The sequence below is a fragment of the Triticum aestivum genome, chromosome 1D (genome assembly GCF_018294505.1).
Source record: "Triticum aestivum cultivar Chinese Spring chromosome 1D, IWGSC CS RefSeq v2.1, whole genome shotgun sequence".
NCBI lineage: Eukaryota > Viridiplantae > Streptophyta > Magnoliopsida > Poales > Poaceae > Triticum > Triticum aestivum.
The window spans coordinates 1,075,871-1,083,340 of record NC_057796.1 but is presented as its reverse complement, the minus strand read 5'-3'; the positions used below and the strand labels follow the sequence as shown (position 1 = coordinate 1,083,340).

At 42.3% G+C, this 7,470-nt stretch overlaps 1 long non-coding RNA gene across 1 annotated transcript; it reads left to right on the top strand.

Annotated features, from left to right (window-relative positions):
• Window positions 1-1,813: 1,813 nt before the first annotated feature.
• On the top strand, window positions 1,814-6,229 carry LOC123161836 (uncharacterized). Its single transcript, XR_006480907.1, has 3 exons — window positions 1,814-2,038; window positions 2,131-2,208; window positions 2,950-6,229. It is a non-coding gene; the product is annotated as an uncharacterized lncRNA (long non-coding RNA).
• The last annotated feature ends 1,241 nt before the right edge of the window (window positions 6,230-7,470 follow it).

The window sequence follows — 7,470 nt, the reverse complement described above, 5'->3', positions numbered from 1 at the left end:
GCGCCTTCATGGTTGGAGGGGAAGCTCATCCTTGACTCGAGTGTTGCGGCGGGCTGGCAGCGCGTGCCCATCAATGCAGTTGTACCGACTGTGCGCCGGCGGCGACGCTGACTCCTCCTTCACGCGGTGTCCAATCTGGATGTCACGGTTGCACGAGGGGGGGGGGTGCTGGCTCCTCCTTGACACGGCGTCCGACCCTGGTGCGCCGCGGTTGCGCAGGGAAGGCGAGGTCGTCCTTGACCCGTTGGAGTGGGGACACTGGCTCCCGCTTCGCGCGGTAGGGCAACTGGGACGGCGATGATGGCGGCACCGGGCGTATCTCATGGAGCGATCAGTCCATCATGATCTCCATCTGAGGGACGAAGTATTTTTCCGTCTGAGTAGCATCCCATGAGGAGGCGGGCTGCTGCTACGGCGTCTACTCCTCCTCGTCGCCATAGGAGAGGACGATCTCCTTCTTGCTGGAGGGGCCGGCCGGCGAGGATGCCTACGTGCCCAAAGAGTGAGGTCGGCGACCACCTCTTGAGATGTCCACGCCATTTTAGGTTACATGTAGATGGTATAGGTGAAGGCGCCCTCTGGAACTGGATTTTTTTTTCATCACACTTTCATTTACTTTGAAACAGCGATAGAACAACAAAGCCGCATCAAGGCATAAGTAAGAAAGAACAAAGAGCAAAATTTCTCCTCCAACACGGTTATTTAGATGACATTTGGCTAGGGTAAAGAAAATAGAGGGGTGCATGTGGATCGTCATATATAAGAAATCAATAAAAACAAGATATTTGTTTTTGTGATAAGTTGTAGATCAGGGACAAATTCATAAATATAAAGTATAGTTAATTAATCTTGTTATACATCTCTTATTTTTTATTCCGTGACAACGCACAGTCATTTAGCTAGTTTTAATTTTTGTTCGTCTCACTTGCCCAATTTAGACATTTTATCCCTATTTTGAGCTGTCCGCTTGGAGAGTCACAGCTAACCAAGCATATACCCTGATTTACGTTTATCTTAATTGTGCTTCACCTTTGTATAGTGAAGCAACTAAATGGCAGAAGGACGCAGTAAACTGTTTCCGAAAGTCAAATAGATTTCTCAGCGAATAATGTGTCTGTTTAGCCGTCTCTTTGTGAGTGAGGTGGCAGGTACTTTGCAGACAGCAACCGCCTAGACTGATGTACTTGCCCTAGGGGCCATCAATCGGTAGTCCGATCCTAGCTAGGGCGGTCCGTTCGGAAGTGAAATAAAGCATGACAGCTGATGCCACCAACCCGACCCACCCGTGCAACCTGAAAAGCTCGATTGGCGGACAAGATCGGTTGGCGTGGTAGTTTTTTTTGTCCGGATTCTATGCGTTCGTCCGCACCAAATCTGATCTGTTTAAATTAACTGGCGGACATATCTTGTTTCGGGAATAATCCCACACACACACGGGCTAACACTAGTAGAAAACATGGCTTTGGTTTTGCTAAACCGGAGCAACAGTCCCGGTCGACTTACGAACCGGGACTGATGCAAGCATCAATCCCGGTTCGAGCGGCCAGGACGTTGGTCGGGCCTAGGCGGACACCAGTCCCAGTTCGTCTGGGGCCTTTTAGTCCCGGTTTCAGCCATCAACCGGGACTAAAGAACCTGGCTCCATGCGCAACCCCTTTAGTCCCGGTTGGTGTCCGAAACCGGGACTAAAGGCATGTCTTCACTCCCGGTTGTAGACACCAACTGAGACTAAAAGATTTCCTATATATATGCTCGTCCCGGCTCGCATACTCCTTTGTTTTCTGGCCGGCCAGCGTGTGCAGGTTGTGCTACTCTCTGTTCTCACCTTCTATGCACATGAGGTGTTCGATGAAATGCCTGAGCCACACTAAAGCTTTCTCTCCTCTCCAAGCTCGACCTCCAAGCTTCATTTTGCCCACGATTTGTCTAGGTTTGGCGGTGCACCAACTATCCAAGTGTTCTAAAAAGATTAGCAACTTCATCCTCATCTCTCACTACTAGTTTAGCTCATTTCAAAACTCTCGAAGTAGTGTGGTTTGTAAGTTTTGGTGGAGGAGTGTGCGTGTGAGTTTATTTCATTTAAATGCACATTTTGAGCTCAAATTAACTTTTTAGTTTGCACATGTGTAGGGTGCCGTCCCGTCCCCGTCCCCGTCGTCCTCACCCCCGTCGATCGCCCGCGCCGATCTCGTCGCCAGCACCATCGTGGTAAGCCTCTTGTTCTTAATTATCTTTTTTTAGAGAAAACATTTCTGACTTGTATGATTTATATAGCGACTTGTATAATTTTCTTACTTGTATTATTGTTTGTAATTATATACTGCCATGATTTTGGTATCCGCCCACGTCGTCTCTTGTCCGGCCTATGGTTCAGATGTGGTATATTATCTTTTATAGTAACTATATGTTTCATTTAGTGTTGATGACAGTTATGCCGACCAAATTGACATAGATATTTTTATCTAGGAGGTATGTGAACCAGAAATTCCAAATGACCCTCTTGTCGAGAGGTTAAATTTAGTTGAAAAAGAAAACAATTATTTAAAAGAAAAGTTGAAAAGAATTGAAGAAGAGAAGATGAAATTGGAGTTGCATGTTGCCGATGTTATCGATAATCACAAGATCAAGGTGGATGCAATGCGCTTGAAGATTAGGAATATTAGAAAATATGACATTGATAAAGAGCCTTGGTATCATTATGTTGTTTGATCAATTGTTACCTTAGTTGCCATTTTGATCACATTTGTTGTTTCATTTAAATGTTTTACATGGTTGTATGTTGTTTTATGATAATTATATATGATCTTTATGTATCTATTTTTGCAGTAATAACATTTGATCACTACTGTACTTTGGTTTTAATGTGATGATGAACTTGCATTAATTTGGTCATTTCTCTATTCTTGATGTTCTGTATTGGTTTTTGATATACTTTATTACATAATACAGATGAACCACCAATGAATGTACGGTGACCGACGCACTTCGGAGTACATTATGGGCCTGCGTAATTTTCTCGGTGTGGCCACGGCAACCAAGCAGAATGGTTTTATGTACTGTCCATGTGTTCACTATGGGAATACGAAGAATTACTCATCCCCGAAAACCCTTCACGTCCACTTGCTTGAGAAGGGATTCATGCCCCACTATTATGTTTGGACCAAGCACGGACAAAGAGGGGTTGTGATGGAAGACAATGAAGAAGAAGGGGACGATGACAACTATCCGCATGCTATGTTCCCTGAATACGGTGATACTACAATGGGGGAAGCTCAAGATCAAGAGGCACCAGATGTGCCCGATGATAATCTTCGCCGGGTCATTGTTGATGCAGAGAGAGGATGCGAAAATGAAAGGGAGAAGTTGAAGTTCGATCACATGTTAGAGGATCACAAAAAATGGTTGTACCCAAGTTGCAAAGATGGCAACACAAAGCTCGGTACCACAATGGAATTGCTGCAATTGAAGGCAGAGAATGGTGTATCTGACAAGGGATTTGGTTCGCTACTGATAATAGTGAACAAGAAGCTTCCAAAGGATAACGAATTGCCTGACAGTATGTATGAGGCAAAGAAGGTTTTCTGCCCTCTAGGTTTAGAGGTGCAGAACATACATGCATGCCCTAATGACTGTATCCTCTACCGCGGTGAGGAGTACGACAATTTGCATGCATGCCCGGTATGTGGTGCACTGCGGTATAAGATGAGACGAGATGACCCTGGTGATGTTGAGGGCGAGCGCCCCAGGAAGAGGGTTCCTGCCATGGTGATGTGGTATGCTCCGATAATACCATGGTTGAAACGTTTGTTTGGAAACAATGAGCATGACAAGTTATTGCGATGGCACAAATAAGACCGTAAGAAAGATTGGATGTTGAGAGTACCCGCTGACGGGTCGCAATGGAGAAAAATTGAGAGACAGTGGCGGGACTTTGCAGGTGACGCAAGGAATGTATGGTTTGGTTTAAGTGCATATGGCATTAATCCTTTTGGGGAGCAGAGCAACCATCATAGCACTTGGCATGTGACTCTACGTATCTATAACCTTCCTCCTTGGTTGTGCATGAAGCAGAAGTTAATTATGATGCCAGTCCTCATCCAAGGCCGGAAGCAACCCGGCATTGACATTGATGTGTACCTAAGGCCATTAGTTGAAGAACTTTTATAGCTGTGGGTCAAAAAAGGTGTACTTCCATGGGCTGAGCACAAACAGGAGGAATCTAACCTATGACCGTTGTTGTCTGTAACCATCAATGATTAGCCTGCTCTAAGTAACCTTCCAGGACAGACAAACAAGGGATACAACGCATGCATGCACTATTTAGATCAGACTGAAAGTATATATTTGCACAAATGCAAGAGAATGTGTACCTGGGACATCGTCGATTTCTTCCGGCCAAGCATGCCTTAAGAAAGAAAGGCAAGCATTTCAAAGGTGAGGCAGATCACCAGAAGAAGCCCATCCTCCGTACTGGTGATGGTATACTTGACATGGTCAACGATTTACAAATAATCTTTGGAAAGGGTCATGGCGGACAATCTGTTCCGAATGACGCTAAGGGACATGCACCCATGTGAAAGAAGAAATCTATATTTTGGGACCTACCCTATTGGAAAGACCTAGAGGTACGCTCTGCAATCGACGTGATGCACGTGACAAAGAAAGTTTGTGTGAACCTGCTAGGCTTCTTGGGCGTGTACGGGAAGACAAAAGATACACCGGAGGCTCACGAGGACCAGGAACGTGTCAATGACAAAGATGACATGGATCCAAAGCGGTATCAAGGTCCTGCCAGCTACACTCTTAAAAAAGCAAAGAAGGAAATTTTTTTGAATGTCTGCTCCGTATCAAGGTCCTGTCTAGCTTCTCGTCGAATATAAAGGGAATAATAAATATGGCAGAGAAAAAAATTCTAGAACCTAAAGTCTCATGACTTCCACTTGATTATGACGCAACTGCTTCCGGTTGCATTGAGGGGGCTTCTACCAGAAAATGTTCGATTAGCCATTGTGAAGCTATGTGCATTCCTCAATGCAATTTCTCAGAAGTTAATCGATCGAGAAATCCTACAAAGGTTACAGAGTGATTTGGTCCAATGTCTTGTCAGTTTGGAGTTGGTGTTCCCACCATCCTTCCTCAACATTATGACGCACGTCCTAGTTCAGCTAGTCCAAGAGATTGTCATTCTACGTCTTGTATTTCTACACAATATGTTCCCCTTTGAGAGGGTTCATGGGAGTCTTAAAGAAATATGTCTGTTACCGTGCTAGGCCAGAAAGAAGCATCTCTAATGGCCATGAAACAGAGGAGGTCATTGGGTTTTGTGTTGACTTTATTCCTTACCTTAAGCCAATTGGTGTCCCTCAATCGCAGTATGAGGGGTGACTAAGTGGACAAGGCACGCTAGGAGCGAAATCAATAATATGTAGGGACGTGCATTCTTGGGCGCAAGCACACTACACAGTTCTATATAATTCCACCTTGGTGGCCCCGTATATCAATGAACACAAGAATATTGGATGCTCCAAACACCTGGAGCAGTCTGACGACTGGATTACCAATGAAGACATTGGGACTTTCGGCGGTTGGTTGCAAACATATCTCATGCATAGCAAAATTGTTGAAGATGAGCTATACTTGTTCGCCAGGACACCATCTTCGACTGTATTTACTTACCAAGGGTACGAGATAAATGGGAATACATTTCACATGATCGCCCAAGATAAAAAGAGCACAAACCGAAACAGTGGTGTCTGCTTTGATGCAACAAACACCAATAGGGCAAAGGATACATATTATGGTTACATAGAGTAGATAGGGAACTTGACAACGGATGTGAATTTAAGGTCTCTTTTTTGGTGCAAATGGATCAGTATGATTGGAGGCGGGGTACAAGTAGACCCGCAGTACGGAATGACAATAGTGGATCTCAACAATCTTGGGTACACAAACAAACCATTCGTCTTTGTCAATGAGGTGGCGCATGTTTTCTATGTGAAGGACATGTCTACCCAACCGAGAAAAAGAAAAGGTAAGGAAGCGAATACATCATACGATGAGCCAAAGCGCCACACAGTTCTTTCAAGGAAAAGAAACATCGTGGGTGTGGAGGAGAAGACAGACATGTCAAAAGATTATGAAAAGTTTCATGAAATTCCTCCCTTCACATTGAAGACTGACCCAAGCATCCTGTTAAATGATGAAGATTATACATGGTTATGGCGCAATAAGCAAGGGACACACACGAAGAAAGAGTGAAGATTATGCATGTTTATTCATTGTGATAGATGAGTTTTCTTCCGAAACACTGATACTTTGAAAGAGATTTTCCAGTTTGTACACGAAGTGCATCCAGTTTTTTCCGTAACCGTCTCTACTCTTTAGCACATGCTATGTGGGTGAAATTATGATACCATGCCAAGTTTCAACCTTTTCAAAGTTCATTGGTAGTGCTTCTCAATTTCAGGTTCATTTAGCTCAAGAACATCATTATATGCATGAAAAATAGCAAATGAAGTCAGAAAATTGTTGAAAATTGATGATGTCTCTTTGAATGATGCATATTGAACGCACAAAAAGTCTGGAGTTAAAATAACTTAAAAATATAAAATCCCTTTGTAACAGATGAGTTTTCGTTTGAAACCCTGATACTTCGAAAGAGATTGTCCAGTTTGTACACGAAGTGCATCTAGTTTTTGGCGTAACCCTCTCAACTTTTTAGCACATTCTATGTGGGTGATATTATGATACCATGCCATGTTTCAACCTTTTCAGAGTTCATTTGTAGTGCTTTTCAACTTTAGGGTCATTTAGCTCAAAAAAATCATTAAATGCATGAAAAATAGCAAATGAAGTCAGAAAAGGGTTGAAAAATTTATGATGTGGCTTTGAATGGTGCATATTGAATGTACAAAAAGGCTGGAGTTGAAATAAGTTAGAAAAATGAAATCCCTTTTGTAATAGATGAGTTTTCGCCCGAAACCCTGATACTTCAAAATAGATTGTCCAGTTTGTACACGAAGTGCATATAGTTTTTGTTGTAACCCTCTCAACATTATGGCACATGCTATGTGGGTGAGATTATGATACCATGCCATGTTCAAACCTTTTCAGAGTTCATTTGTAGTACTTTTCAACTTCAGGGTTATTTAGCTCAAAGAATGAACTAATAGCAAAAAGGCTGAACGAAAAAGCTTTTACAAAACTCTAATAGCAAAAAATTAACTAAAAAGAATCAATTAAAATATTTTTTATGATAAACTAAAACAAAACTATAATATTTTTCAATAGCAAAAATAATCAACTAAAAAGCTTTTATAAAACTCTAGTTCTGATCAAAACAATATTAACGTAAAATTATATAAAATTTATGCAATTAAAATTATCAAAGTATTTTTTTGTTAAAAACGTTAATACTAAAAAGCTTTTATAAAACTCTAATAGCAAAAGGAATCAACTAAAAAGAAACAA